Source organism: Dasypus novemcinctus, chromosome 1, assembly GCF_030445035.2.
Source record: "Dasypus novemcinctus isolate mDasNov1 chromosome 1, mDasNov1.1.hap2, whole genome shotgun sequence".
NCBI lineage: Eukaryota > Metazoa > Chordata > Mammalia > Cingulata > Dasypodidae > Dasypus > Dasypus novemcinctus.
The window spans coordinates 45,205,815-45,221,294 of NC_080673.1; the positions used below are offsets into that span (position 1 = coordinate 45,205,815).

Consider the following 15,480-nt stretch of genomic DNA (forward strand, 5'->3'; position numbering starts at 1 on the left):
AATGGCACCACGCACACGGAAAGCTGATGCAACAAGATGACACAACAAAAAGAGACACAGATTCCGGTGCCGCTGACAACAGAAGTGGACAAAGAAGAACAGACAACGGGGGGATGGGGGAAGAGAAGGGGAAAGAAATTAATAAAATAAATCTTTAAAAAAAATTATCCTACTTTTGCATCATTGTCTTTTTTGGTGCATCCCATTACTGCGTGTGCCTCTCCCTGCCACACGGGCCTGTGCCTATCCACTCTGGTCAGGGATGCCTTTTTTTCTATTTTTACCAGGAAATCCTGGGGACTGAACCCAGGTCCTCCATATGGTAAATGGGAGTTCAATTGCTTGAGCCACAGCTGCTTTCCCAAATTCTCCTACTATTGATGTGAAAACATCAATTTCCTCCTTCAAATCTGTCAGTATTTCCATCTATTTGGTGCACTGCTTTTAGGTACATATATATTTATAATTTTTACATCTTCTTGTAGAATTGCCCCCTTTAATGGACATTTGTATAACTTTTTTTACTTTGAGTCTATTTTATCCAATATTAATATGGCCACCCCAACTCTCTTTTGGTTACTACTTACATGGTATATTTTTTTCATCCTTTCACCATCAGCTTACTTATATTTTTTACTTTAAGCTGAGTTTCTTGAAGAAATCACATACTTAGGTCATGCTTGTTTTATCCATCCTGCCATTCTCTGCCTTATAACTGGAGAGTTTATGCATTTGCATTTAAAGTCACTACTGATAATACAGAGATTTCTTCTGCCATTTTACTATTTTTGCCTTTGTAAGATTTATACAATTTTTGTCCCTTATGTCCATTAAAGCATACTTTTATATTTATTTGCTTTCTTGTGTTGTACCATATTGAATGCCTTCTCATTTCTATCTGGATATATTTATATGTTCATCTGTTTTTCTTGTGGTTACCATGGCATTAAGCTTTAACATCCTAAATACATAGCAATTATATTTGGTTTGATAACAACTTAAATTCAATAGCATGCGGATATACTTTACCTAGACCCCTCTGTCCTCCTACCACTTTTTCGTACTTGTTACTGCTTCTATCTTTGTATGGTGTAAGACCAATAACCTAGATTTATCATTACTTTTTTAAAAAAGATTTATTATTTCCCTCCCTTCCCACCCCCTCCTCCCACCCCCTTTCTCCCACCCCCTTCTTCCCCCATCCTGCTATTTTTGCTGTCTGTGTCCATTCACTGTGTGATCTTCTTTATCTATTTCTCTTTTGGTCTTCTCATTTTTTCTCCTCTAGGATTCACTGGGATTAGATCCTGGGGACCTCTGATGTGGAGAGAGAATCCTTGTTAGCTGCGCCACCTCAGGTCCTGGTCTCTACTGCCCTTTACCTTGACTCTTCTCTTTGTCTCTCTTTTGTTGCATCATCATCTTGCTGCATGACTCACTTGTGCAGGCACTGGTTCACCACGCATTTATGCTTTCTCCTCTTCTTTTTCACCAGGAGTTCTCAGGGATTGAACCTGGGTCCTCCCATATGGTAGGCAGAAGCCCTATCACTTGAGCCACATCTGCTTCCCCATACTTTTTTGTTCATTTGAATTTTAATATCTGTCAGAAGAAGTGGTGTTATATACCACCCAATAAAATACAATAATATTGGCATTTGTAATTACCAAATGGTTACCTTAACTGCAAGTCTTTATTCCTTTATGCTGCTTTGAACCACTGTCTAGTGTTCTTTCATTTCAGTCTGAACACCCCCTTTTAGCATCACTTGTAGGGGAGATCTAGTGGTGAAGAACTTTTGTTTATCTGAGAATGTCTTCATCTCCCCCTCATTTTTGAAAGTGGGTCTCATCGGATATAATTTTCTTGGCTGGCAGATGTTTACCTTCATCACTTTATGTATTTCAACCCACTGCCTTCTTGACCCTGTGGTTTCTGATGAGAAATTGGCACTCAATCTAATTGAGACTCCCTTGTATGTAACACATGACTTCTCTTGCAGCTTTCAGAACTCTCTCCTTGTTCTTTGTATTTGATAGTGTAATCAGTATATGACAGGGTGAACTTTTCTTCATATTTATCTTGTTTGATGTTCTCTGAGCTTCTTGGGTGTGCATATTCATATCTTTTGCTACATTTGGGGAGTTCTCTGTCATATATTTGACTATTCCTTTGGTTTCTTTCTCTCTTTTGTTCCTTCTGGAACTCCCATAAAACATACATTGGTGCTCTTGATGGTGTCTCAGAGTTGTTTTAGGCTATTTCCATTTTTGATATTTCTTTTCTCTTTCTGCTCCTCAGCCTAACTCAGAGCAAGGGTTTTGTCTTCAAGTTCACTGATTCTTTCTTCTGCCAGCTCCAGTCTGCTCTTGAAACCCTCCTGGGGATATTTCACTTCAGTTATTGTGGTCTTGAACTCCAGTAGTTCTATTTGGTGCCTTTTTAAATTTTCTATCTCTTTAATTAAGACTCTCATATTGATGATTCATTATTTTTCTGATAGCCTTTATTTCTTTCGCTGCACTTTCCTTCATCTCCATGAGCATTTTTGAGATGATTTTTTTAAAGGCTTTGTTTGGTATGTCCACATTCTCTTCTTCTTCATTGATATTTTCTGGATTTTTATCCTCTTCCTTTGGATGAGCCATCATGTCCTGTTTCTTCATTTGTCTTATACTCTTTTCTTGCACACTGTATATTTTAATATTTTAAAATGTTAACCCTGGGGTTTATTCCTTGGGATGTCTGTTTCTTGTTTTTTACCCAGCTAATGATAAGAGAGATTTTCTAAAGCTTCAGCCCTCCTCTCAGGCAGATCTGCCCAAGGCGAATGAAGCATGCAGGGTTTTCCCTGTCTTTCTGGACCTCTGTCTTGTCCTAGATTTTGCTTGTTAGTTGCTTTGGAGCTCTGTTTAGAAGAGTTTGGTTGTTCCCTCTGTTTCCTAGGAGACAGACCTCTCCCAGATGTTTGAAGCTGGCAGGCTTTTGTCCCAGATTTCTGCTCTGTAGTTTTTTACACTCATTTTGTTGTCTCAAGCCATTTTTGCCTGCAAAGTCCAAGGGGACTTTCCCATGATGGTCTTTCCCAGAAAAAACAGGGTCAGAGACCCACAAAGTGGCACAGATCAGCTCCAAAGTGTCCTCTAGAGGAGCACTGGAAAAGTGCCCAAAACTTACCTGAGAGCTCCCAAAAACTGAGCCTTCCTGGCCTGCCCAGAAAATGCAGGCTTTCAAACAATTCTTCCAAGCAGCCCTGAAGGAGCCCTGTGTACTTAGGCTCCAGGACATCTGTCCATGCCTGGGGAGGGTTGAAGCAATGGCTACTGCTGCCTTTGCCTGGGGTGTCTTGAAACACTAGCTGCCTTCAGAGCCTGGACCCCAGTATCCAAATTCACTAATCAAAAGCCATGATCAGTGACTAACCATGCATATACTTGTTCTTGGCAAAGAGGATATTTTTCCGTGTATGGGCAGCTAGCCAGGGACTAGACCCTGTGGCAACCTGCTGTCAAAGAGGGGGGTTGGGCACTAGTAGCTATGGGCACAGGGAGACCAATTTACAGTCCCTTACTGTAATTTACAGGATTCTTCCTCCCGCTCTTCCCTGGATGCTATACAATGTTCTTCTGGCCTGTGGAATTTCAAAATAGTTGTTTCAGGCAGTTCCTGCCTATTTAATAGTTGTTTTGGTGGAAGGACTGAGTTCTTCCCCCTTACAGCTTTTGACTTATTTTATCTAGTTATCATAGTTTCTTCAGCTCTCTTTTGGTTACTATTTGTATAGTATACATATTTTTTTCCATCCTTTCACTTTCAAGCTACTTGTGTATTTGAATTTAAGGTGTGTCTCTTACAATACTTGGTTCATGTTTTTTTGTCCATTTCGTCAATCTCTTCTTCTTGACTGGAGTATTTAATTACATTTATACTTAAGATGACTACTGATAATTCAGGACTTTCTTCTGCCATTTTGTTATTCAGTCTTTGTAAGTCTTACACCATTATTTGTCCCTTAATTCTTTCATTAATGTTAATGAAATTATTTCTGCATATATTTTTCATGTATTTTCTTTGTAGTTACAGTGGGGCTTAAATTTAGCTCCCTATATCTATAAAAATCTCTTTTGTTTGATACAACTTAATTTCAATAGCACTCACATACATTGTCTCTATGCCCCTCCATCATCCTCACCTTTTTGTTGTACTTGTTACAAATTATATCTTATACATTGTATGTCCAAAAAAATAGATTTATCATTATTTCTATGCATTTGCATTTTAGAATCTGTAAGACATAAAAGCGGAGTTTCATGCCAAAAAATACATTATAATATTAACAGCATTTATAATTACCCATATGTTTGATTACATTTACTGGAGATTTTTATTTCTTAATACCACCTTGGTCCATAGTCCATTGTCCTTTCCTTTCAGTATGAAAAATTCCCATTAGTATTGTCTAGAGAGTGGGTCTAATGGTACCAAATTCCCTCACCTTTTGTTTATCGGGGAATGTCTTAATCCCTGCCTCATTTTTTTGTAATAAACTTCATTTTCCAAGAAGTCTTAAATTTACATTTATAGAAAAATTATACTGAAAGTATAGAAAATTCCCATATAATTCCCACACCCATACCCACATACACAGTTTCCCCTACTATTAACATCTTACATTAGTGTGATACATTTATTACAATTAATGGACCAATTTTGAAGCATTGCTACTTATGAAAGTCTAGAGTTTATAATATGGTTTACACTTTGTGCTGCACAGTTTTATAGGTTTTGACAAATGTATAATGTCATGTGTCCATCATTGCAGTATCATATGGAACAATTTTCATTTCCCTAAAAATGCCCTGTGTTCCACCTGTACATCCCTTCCCCTCCTTTCTGAACCCTGGCAACTACTATCCACATCAATGTTACAAATTCTCCTGTTAACATAAGATAATAACTACAATAACAATGAATTTACTTTGGTCCTTGGTTACACTCCTCCATTTGTTTGTTCATTCCTTAAACTTAAAGGACTGGGGATGATGTCTTCTCTGACTACTTCAGGCTGAAAGGGAAACTTAAATATTGTGGAAAGGAATTATTTTGCTTACAGTTGTAGATACTCCTTTTGGGATGGAACTTGTCCATCATCATTTTTTGTTTGTTTGTTTTGGTTTTTTGGTTTTGGTTTTGGTTGTCCAGGGCAAGCCAAAGAACTGGACAATTGGCCACATCTCTGCTGGTATTCAGGTCTCAATCAGCATATAAAAATCCAAAGATTTAAGACTTTGAGAGATACTGTAAATGGGTATATTGAAGATTACAGGTTAAAATAAAAGGAGTTTTAGAAGAATCATGAGGAGAATTATAAATGAGTGTAACTATTGTATTTTGGGGAAACAGACTATCATGTATTTCAAAATAGGGACTGCTGAGGGGGTGTTGATTTCATGAAGCTCTGAGCCTTACCTCTGGTGTCCAGACATCCCAAGAGCCCTTGGGACACTTTTGTTTGAGGTTTTGTTTACTGGGGCATCTAGTAAAATCTGCCTGAACCTGCATAAGCATAATCTCTGGAATGACCTCCCAACTCACTTTGTAATTTCTTAGTCATAAAAAATCTTTTTTATTTAATGTTTCCCCTTTTTGGTCAAGGTCTTTTCCAAACGCAAGGCTGGTTAGCACTTGGTAATAATCCCTTGGTACCAGGGAGGTTCATCCCCAGGAGTTATGTCCCATGTCAGAGAGAAGATAGTGTATTTATTTACTGAGATTAGAGGGGACACATTTGGGTAACAAGGATGTTTTAAGGAGGTAACTTTTAGGCATTAATTAAAATTAGGATAAGCTTCATTTTTACAAAATAAGGTTCATAAGTACAAGCATTTGATTGAAGGCTTTCATCATTCTCTTTTTTTTAAATTGAAGATACATAGATCACAAAAACCGTTGTATTAAAACATGTAAGAGGTTCCCATATACCTCACACCCCCAGTCCTCCCACATCAACAACATCTTTTATCATTGTGGCACATTCATTGCATTTGGTGAATATATTTTGGAGCACTGCTGTACTACATGGATTATAGTTTACACTGTAGTTTATACTCTCCCCCAGTCCATTCAGTGGGTTATGGCAGGATATATAATGTCCAGCATCTGTCCCTGCAATATGATTTAGGGCAACTCAAAATCCTCAAAATGCCCCCGCATCACTTCTCTTCTTCCCTCTCCCTGCCCTCAGCAACTCCTGTGGCCACTGTCTCTACATCAATGATATAATTTCTTTCATTACTAGAGTCACAATAGTTCTATAGCTGAATACCAGTAAGTCTATTCCAATCTATATTTTATTCCTCCATCCTGTGGATCCTGGGATGGTGATGTACACGCCACCTGTAAATTGAGAGGGGACTTAGATCCCACATGGATGATGGATGCAATTCTCCTGCTTACAGTTGTAGGAATTCTCAGTTCCCTGGTGTGGTGGTTGACCATCTTCACCTCCCTGTTAGCAGACCTGAGTAAGTACAACAAACTGGAGAGTAGGTATTGCAACTCTGCTGAGGCTCTGGGCCCAACTGGCACATGGCCAGTCCACAGATTCAAGTCTCCTGAGTATACACGAACCCCAGCACCTACCACAGGATCAGTAAAAGTGACAGAAGAGGTATATGTAGAAAGGTCATATCTGAGTCCAACTCCATCATACTCAGGAGCACAAATTTCAAAGTAGGGCCCACTAACAAGGCACTGAACTAAATCTGTCATGACCATAAAATCTGTGTGTCTCCATAGCCCTCAAGAGCACCAGTACCTGAGATTGTACCTACTTTGGCTGTCTCTGAGATCCTACTGAGAAATGCATAAACACAACCCCTCTGATGACTTCCTGACTCATTTTGACTCATTGGGGAACATGATAGAGCTCCCCTGGCTAGGAATTCAGTGCTCCCTCCGTAGTCATCTGTAACTCTACCTAGTATGACAATACCCAACAAATATTTGAAAATTTTTATATACCCTATATACATGCCCTGGAGAACTCACTCCCAACTATGTGCCCCCTATCAATAACACCCCACACCAGTGCTTCTCCCTGCCATAGTTGAACCCATCTGTGATCCAAAACTTCTTCAAAAATGAAGCCTAATATATTGACAAATTCAATTAGTAGAAAAATGAAATAGTAATGATAGGATTAAAGATTAGAAATAGAATACATCGGCTTGGCCTATAGGCCTGTTTTCTTTTCTTAGGCATAATTCATAAATTCCAGAGATTTTTTTTTTTTTTTTTTTGCCATTTTATTTGGGAAAGTAGTAGGGATTCGTGAGGATGGAAGTTTAATATTTTGTTAGCTTCTGTGTGGGCCTCCATCTGTTGCCACACCCTCATTTTTTAAAGACAGCCTCTCTGGGTATAAAACACTGTTAGCATTTCTAACACTTTTAATATTTTGTCCCATTGAATTCTCGCTTTCATGATTTCTGATGAGAAATTGGCACTTAATCTTATTGGGGACTCCATTGTATATAATGTGTTACTTTTCTCTCCCAGCTTTCAAAGCTTTCTTCTTGTCCTTGACATTGAAAAGTGTGTCTATTATTTGCCTAGATATGGTTCTTTTAGAGTTTATCCTATTTGGGTTTGTTGGGCTTCTTGAATGTGCATGTCTTTTATTAAATTTGGAAAGTTTTCTGCCATTATTACTTGAATATTACTTCTGCTCCTTTCTCTCTTTCTTCTCTTTCTGAGACTCCCATAACATGTATATTTGTGCACTTGATGGTGTCCCATAGCTGTCTAAGGCTATTTTCATTTTTAATATTTCTTTTTTCTTTCTCCTTCTCAGCCTGACTCATTTCAAGTGTCTTTTCTTCAAATTCACTGACTTTCTTCTGCCAGCTCCAATATGCTGTTGGAACTCTCTTAAGGGATTTTTCATTTCTATTATTGTGCCCTCAACTGCAATATTTCTGTTTGGTTCCTTTTTTAACATTTCTATCTCATTATTGAGATACTCATATTGTTCATTCATTGCCTTTCTGATTTCCTTCTGTTCGTTCTTTGTGTTTTACTTTATTTCCTTGACCACATTGAGATTATTTTTGTTAAAGTCTTTGTCCAAGATGTCCAAAGTCTGTTTTTTCTTTGATGGTTTCTGGATGTTTATCATGCTCCTTTTTGTATAACCATCATATCCTGTTTCTTTGTTTATCTTGTAATCTTTTGTTGTCTTCTGCATTTTCTAATATTTTAAACTCTTCCTTCTTAGATTTAGTCCCAGAGGTGTTAGTTCCTTAATTTTGTATCTAGCTAGGGATATTACAGATTTACTTGATTTCCAGGAGATAACATAAACAAACAAACAAAAGCAAAATTCAACTTTCACAGTATTTGCAAATTGGTTCTGCTTTGGCTAGTGATCTTCTTCAGAATTTAGCCCTCCTATCAAGAAGGTCAGTTTGAGGCAAATGTGAAGTGCTGGGTACTTTCCATGCTTTCTGAGCCCACTTTACATCCTGGACATGCTTGTTAGTGGCCTAAGAAATTTCCCCATTTACAGGAATTTAAATGCCCCCTCTACTCTTTGAAGTAGACTTTCTCTTCTCTTGGATGTGCTATTGTATGACTTACAGCAGATAATCTTTTGCCCAAGGATGTTTTTTGTTTTTGTTTTGTTTTGTTTTATTTTGTTTTTATGGAATGCTTCACAAATATTCGTGTCATCCTTGCACAGGGGCCATGCTAATCATTTCTGTATCATTCCAATTTTAGTATATGTGCTGCCAAAGGGAGCACTGACCCAAGATGTTTTGACCTAATTGTTTCTTACACTGCTTTAGATGTAAGCAAGCTGATTCTGACTGTAAGGCATGTTCTGGTAGGGCAGGCCAGATGAGTTCCCTGGTTCAGTCTTTCAAGCTGCCACCTGTAACTGCGTGGACATACAGGCAGTGCAATATGCATGTTTGGGTTACTCTGCTCCCTCCAGAATAGGGTCAGGCACCCACAATGGGAACACAGGTTGGCTCCACATTGTACCAGAGAGAAGTATTGGAAGAGTCAACAAAGACACCATGAACTTCTACTGCTTTGTAAAGCTGTGTTTTCTTGATTTGGTAGTCACCCAATTACTGACACCTTTGTTTTCTAGAATTCTGAGGAAGATGGCTCTTCCCATTTTTCCTAGTTGTTCAAAGATTCTGTGGGAGAAACAGCACCTTGGAGCATATTACATTGCTATCTTGGGTGCTTGGAGTCAGGAACAATTTTAATTAGCTGCAAAATTCTTGAGAAACATTGGTTAGTATTTATCAATGCAACATCTATTGGGGCTGGTGTCTTATCTTATTTGGCGCTTGTGCAAGGCACATTTGCACAGGTATGCCAATACACTGAGTCAGCCTTTGTCAAGAGAGGCAAGCACTTGAATTCTTCTCAGTCAGTCATTTAATAAATTTTTAGAAAGATCTAAGAGTCTAGAACGAAGGCAACTATTCATGGCTTCATTAGTACCTTTATTTTGATCTTTTCTTTTTGACACTATTTCTTAGGCACATCTGGGAAGTTAAATTACATTAAGCCCAGTTTAAGAAAAACAAAATAAAAACTTCACAGAAAAGTTCTCAACTGAAAAATTTTCATGATCAGAAAAAGTGGAAATTGAATATTATTATCTTTCACTTCATGATTCTTTTCTAGTAAAAACCAGTACATCAAAGCTATGTTGGGGTTAGTAATGAATGTGAGAGAAACTGTACTGACACTGTACTGACTGTTAGGTTCAAGAGGTGACCAAATTTTGCATGATTAAGGCAGAAAATCTGGCACAGAAATAAGATCAAGGAAAGATTAAATACCACAAATCTCATTAATTTGCATGTAAAACAATAAATAGTAGAGTCTGTTATCTTATATTATGAAATGAAAGAAAGCATATACCAGAGAGGAACCACAAATTTTAATAATTGATTAGAAATATAAATATTATCCATAATTAGTTCACATTTCCCAAAATAAATAAACATTTAGAGATTATGTTGAAAATAACAATATTGGAAATGTTAGGCAGAACAAATCAACTCCTGGAAATAGTGTACCCGTGCCTCTCGTGCTCTCACTATATTTTAAGTGGCTTCATTGCAAAGAAGACATAGTTTAATTATTTTTAATTCTTGAGATATTTAAGTCTTTAGGATCAAAGATTCTGACTCTCCCAAAGGATAGTTAGAGAGGCAGCCTATCATGTGTCTTCAGTGTATAAGTTATCCTGGGAAGGAATGACTTCATATCAGTCCTTTGAAACATGGATTGAAAGAGTTCTCCATAAGAAATATTTTTGCAACCTTTAGGCACAAAATGCAAGAAACAAAATAACTGCATTATATTCTTATTTTTCATAAATATTATTTTCCTTTTATAAAAAGAAAGCATTTGAGGACTTGAAATAGTACAGATCAATAATAGGAATTTATGTTTTTCTCCTTACTGAACCAGTTAACTGTCATACTCCCCCACAAGATAGTGAATCTCCTTGACGGTTAGTTTTGTTCATCAATCTAAACTCAATGTTCATCACAATGCTTGGAACATAATAAAAACTTAGTAAGTATTTGTGGAACAAATAAGTGAATTTTACTTAATGTGTATTTAAACTGGCTTGTTGAGTGCTGAACGTCTCTAAACCACTTCAGAACATGTATGATGGAAGAATGAACACAGGTCTCAGAGTTAGATCAGGTTGTGCTCTGATAATAGACCAATCACCAAATTAACTGAGCCTCAATATCCTCTTATGAAAAAGGACACATCTTTTTTTTTTCAAAATCAGTAAACATTATTTCAACTTCAAAAAAATAAAATAACAGAAAAAAGGCAGCTTAACAAATTAAAGAAGCAATGGTTTAAAAAATCCTGTCCAGGCATATTTATCTTATTTAATCCTAAAAAGGACACTTCTAATACTTGTTTGCCTGGCTGTAATGAGGATTAAAGATAATGCACATACAATTCTGGCAGAATATCTGATATATATTAGATACCCAATAAATTAAAATTATTTTCATTACCTAGGTCATTCCATTAAAGTTGGTTTAAAATTAAATTCTAAACCAAAGGCTTATATAGCCTCTCATATTATAAATGAGGAAAATTAGTTTAGAAAGGACAAGAGATTACTAAGGGTCAAAAATTAGTACTTACCAGGAGAGTGCAGGTCTGCATCTTCCTATTAAGAGATTCAAGCACAGATTTCACTGGATCAGTCCTCTATTTTTAATTGCACATCTATTTTGGTGCAACTTAGCATATGTTTTCTTAGGTCCCACAAAACTAAATATATGTAGATTAATTACTGTAACCTCTTTTTAATGTTAATCTTAACCTCATATTTTTACTTTCTTTAAACAAGATAAATAATCTTAGATACTCTACATGATGAATTAATTCTCAAAGGAGTGCAGTGTATATTAATTTAAATTGTTACATACATTGGTTGAACTGGATCCTTTCAGCTTTTTTTTTGATGTATCACCTCAACTTTTTATAGTTTAATTAAACGCTAAATAATGCTTGGTAAAAGACTCCCTCACCTTATTAAAACACTAGAAAAACTTAGCCTGCGCATATGGCAAGGTGTGATACTGTTAGATGTCATCCTGCCACTTGCAGAGGCCTCTTTTTTAGCAAAATAAAAGCCATCCTGGGTAGCTTGAAAACATCTGGAGAAGCCTTGGCTCTTCTTCTTAGCTCTAAGAACCACAATTTCTTCCTGTGTTTTCTTCCACCACATTTCCATCTTAACTGCCTTCTCCACCATGATTGTATCTCTTATTCCTGCTTCTCTAATTGCTTACATCTTCATTCTATATGTAGGGCTAGAGGTCTGTACCATCAGGATATTCATCTACAGTCAGCCACAAATCCAGCAGTGAGACACCTGGACAATAAAAAACATAAGGATTGGGAACAGGAGATGTCCATCTGAGTCCTGGCTCTATCACTTAGAGGAGATTGGTGGTAGCTACACTGAATTCCCAGTGAAACCCATGCATTTGTAAATTGAAGATAGTGAAAACATTGACTGTAGCAATTTTTCAGTTATTCAGAGACTCCAAGACTTTGAAAGTGCTCAGAAAACTATAAATGCTCTATAAATATTCATTTCTTTTTAGATTATTACAAAAAGAACTCTCTTTCCACCCATGCTTACTTGCTATGATAAAGTGGGTATTGAAAGCTACTAAAAAGGTGTGCTATAACATTAGTGGATTCAAGTACATAAAAGTGAGAGATCAAAATAAATAAATAATGCATGGGACTGAAAGTTAGGTGTCAAATTTTATTTCAGGCTCTATGTCCAGCTCTATGAGCTGGGAAAGCCACTGTCAATTAATTATGTGCCACGTACTGTGCTAAGCATGCAATTCACTAATGCTATCTGAAAACTTAAAATACTACAGCCAAGGTAGGTATAATTGTCCTTGTTTTGCAGATGACAACATGTAAACTCCAAGTGGTTAAGTGACTTTCCTAATATTATAGATGTACTAATCAATAGATCCAAGGGAGCAGATTTGGCCTAGTGGTTAGGGCATCCACCTATCACATGGGAGGTCCACGGTTCAAGCCCCGGGCCTCCTTGACCCGTGTGGAGCTGGCCCATGCGCAGTACTGATGTGTGCAAGGAGTGCCGTGCCACACAGGGGTGTCCCCCACATGGGGGAGCCCCACGCGCAAGGAGTGTGCCCGGTAAGGAGAGCTGCCCAGCATGAAACAAAGTGCAGCCTGCCCAGGAATGGCACCGCACACACGGAGAGCTGACACAACAAGATGATGCGACAAAAAGAGACACAGATTCCCGTGCCGCTGACAATAACAGAAGCAGACAAAGAAGATTACGCAGCAAATGGACACAGAGAACAGACAACTGGGGGGGAGAGGAAGGGGAGAGGAATAAATAAAAATAAATCTATAAAAAAAAGAAAATAGATCCAAGAATCAAACCTAGTTCTCTCTCCAAGTTCCTCCCACACCCTGTTCCCATCAGGCTTTTTCCTATGGGTTGTCTTATCTGTGAGTGGAATGGTCACTCCAAATGATTTCTTAGGTCTCCTTCCACTCTCACATGTGTTGATTGACTATAGCTGATAAGTATTTGGGCCAGTTAATGGACTGCTCAGATGAGCTCTTAAAGTAGCTCTTAATAAATTAACCTATGTGCCTATGAATAGATTACAGATGTGCCAGGACGCTGATGCTCTTAGTCCTCAGAGTTGTGGGGAAGGGCTAGAGAAAGCTGGAGCCCCGGGCTCAATCACTGTGAGCAAACTCTTCCTATGACTCCAGTGTGCTATGCAAATAGGATATTATTCAATGCACCATGGACCAAAAGTGTTCAGCAAGTTCTGCAGTAAATGAACCACATTGCTATATATAACAAAGGAAGTTCTTTGTAGCTTGTAACTAATGAATCTGTATCAATCAGGTCATGTTGTGAATCAGGAGACAACTTGGTCTTCCCATCAAAAACCACAGCACAATTTATATGTTCTCCAACTTGTACAATTGAAGCAGCAAATAAATTTAAGAGACAAACTGAACACCAATCCTTCAAACATTACTATGTAACTATTTTTATGTGCAAGTTTATTTAACTAATAGCCTTGCTATATTTTAAGACTTTTTTTAGGGACTTTTTTTTAGGACATATGTGCCAGATTCACCATCCACTGCCGACCAAAACAAGCTCTGAGATCTGAGGTGCAATATGAGAGTCTACACATAATTGACTCTAATCTTTTCTTTCCATTTATTCAGTAATTTTTAAAGTGCATTATTTTCTAGAAATATGCAGACTAGTTACCACAGAATACTCTCATTGACCTTGCTGATGTTTAAAAGGTTATCAAGCATGCGCATCTTTGAAATATTAAAATTGGTGTTTCCTGGACAAATTATAACGCCAGTACTTCCTCTTAGTGTAGAGGTCAGAATCTACATTTTATAGTTAGAAACTGACCTTGACCCTCTCATGAAACAGCTCTGGAAGTACAGGCGGTCGTGGTTCCTATAACACCCTTCTTTAAGGCAAAGCCTTCCTGGAGTGAGAAAGATAATGAGGGGCAAGGGCAAATGATTCAAAGGCACAGAATCCTGTGGGTAAAACTCCACCCATGCAATTAACCAAACCTATAATCCCTTGAAAGGACATATGCCCTAAAAACCTGCTCCTCTAAGAAGAAGCCAGTTGTTGCAAAGTGACTGCATCTTCACCATTTTAACTCCAGTCTAGGACAAGTAGATATGTTCACATTACCCAAAAAAAGAAAAAAAATCTTGCCACTGCTTCTCTCTTCAGGCTTTTTCCAGCATACATTTGCCTTGGGGACAGTATGGCCATACATAAATATTGCAGAGATCATCAGACTTGTCTTATTCATGTTGCAAACAAAGAGTAAGAGGACTTTCCTCTACTGGAAAATTTAAAAGTTATGAATCATAGATCACATTCTTAAATGCACTTCATTAATTAGGGTGCACTGCTAATATTATTTTCATAGTTTAAAGCTAGATGCTACTATCTCTCTTGGATTTAGAAAAGAAACCCTGCAATCCACAGATAAAACCATACCATAATGTTTCAGTTTCCTGGGCTGCTCCAACAAATACCATGAAATGGGTTGACTTAAACAATGGGAATTTATAGGCATACAGCTTTAAGGCCAAGAAAATGTTCAAATCAAGGCATCATGAAGGCAATGCTCTCTTGCCAAAGACTGGCTGCTGGCAATCCTTGGCTCCTCTGCCACATGGCAAGGCACATGGTGGCACCCACTGGTCTCTCCCTTTTCTTCAAGATTTTGTTGATTTCACCTTCTTGCTTCTGTGGCTTCCTCTTAGAAAGGACTCCAGTAACAGGATTAAGACCCATTCTAATTAAGATGGATCATACCTTAACTGAAATAGCTTCATCATCAAAAGGTCTTACTTGCAATGGGTTCACACCTATAGGAATGGATAAATTTAAGAGCAAGCTTATCAGGGGTATACACAGCTTAAAACTACCACATATAGCTTTCCTTTCTTCCTCTGAAATCAAATGATCTCATTTTACTTGCTGTTTTAAAAAATGAGAAAGTTGATTTGGGACCAACATTCACTATTCTTTAGAGCTTATACAAATTACAGAATGAAAATTAATATTTAATGATATAACTACAAAAGGTAGCTCAAGTTCAGTTTATTTTTAAGTATCAATACTGATTTTTAAAATGTAAAATGCGTGAGAACTTTAAAATGGTTATCAGATTTATAAAAATCTGAATTGGAATTTTCCAGGATAGAACATAAAAAGTTAAGCCCAACGAACAGTGCCAAAGTCAGAATGTCTGGTGGGGTCTCCCACAAAGATAATGCTAAGCCAGACAACTGATAGAAAGTCCCCAATATGAAACAAGCACTATGTCATATAGG

The 15,480-nt window shown here is 37.5% G+C and overlaps 1 non-coding gene across 1 annotated transcript; it reads right to left on the reverse strand.

Annotated features, from left to right (window-relative positions):
* Window positions 1-8,698: 8,698 nt before the first annotated feature.
* LOC111758972 (U6 spliceosomal RNA) lies at window positions 8,699-8,805 on the reverse strand. Its single transcript, XR_002793083.1, has one exon. It is a non-coding gene; the product is annotated as a U6 spliceosomal RNA (small nuclear RNA).
* Window positions 8,806-15,480: the final 6,675 nt, after the last annotated feature.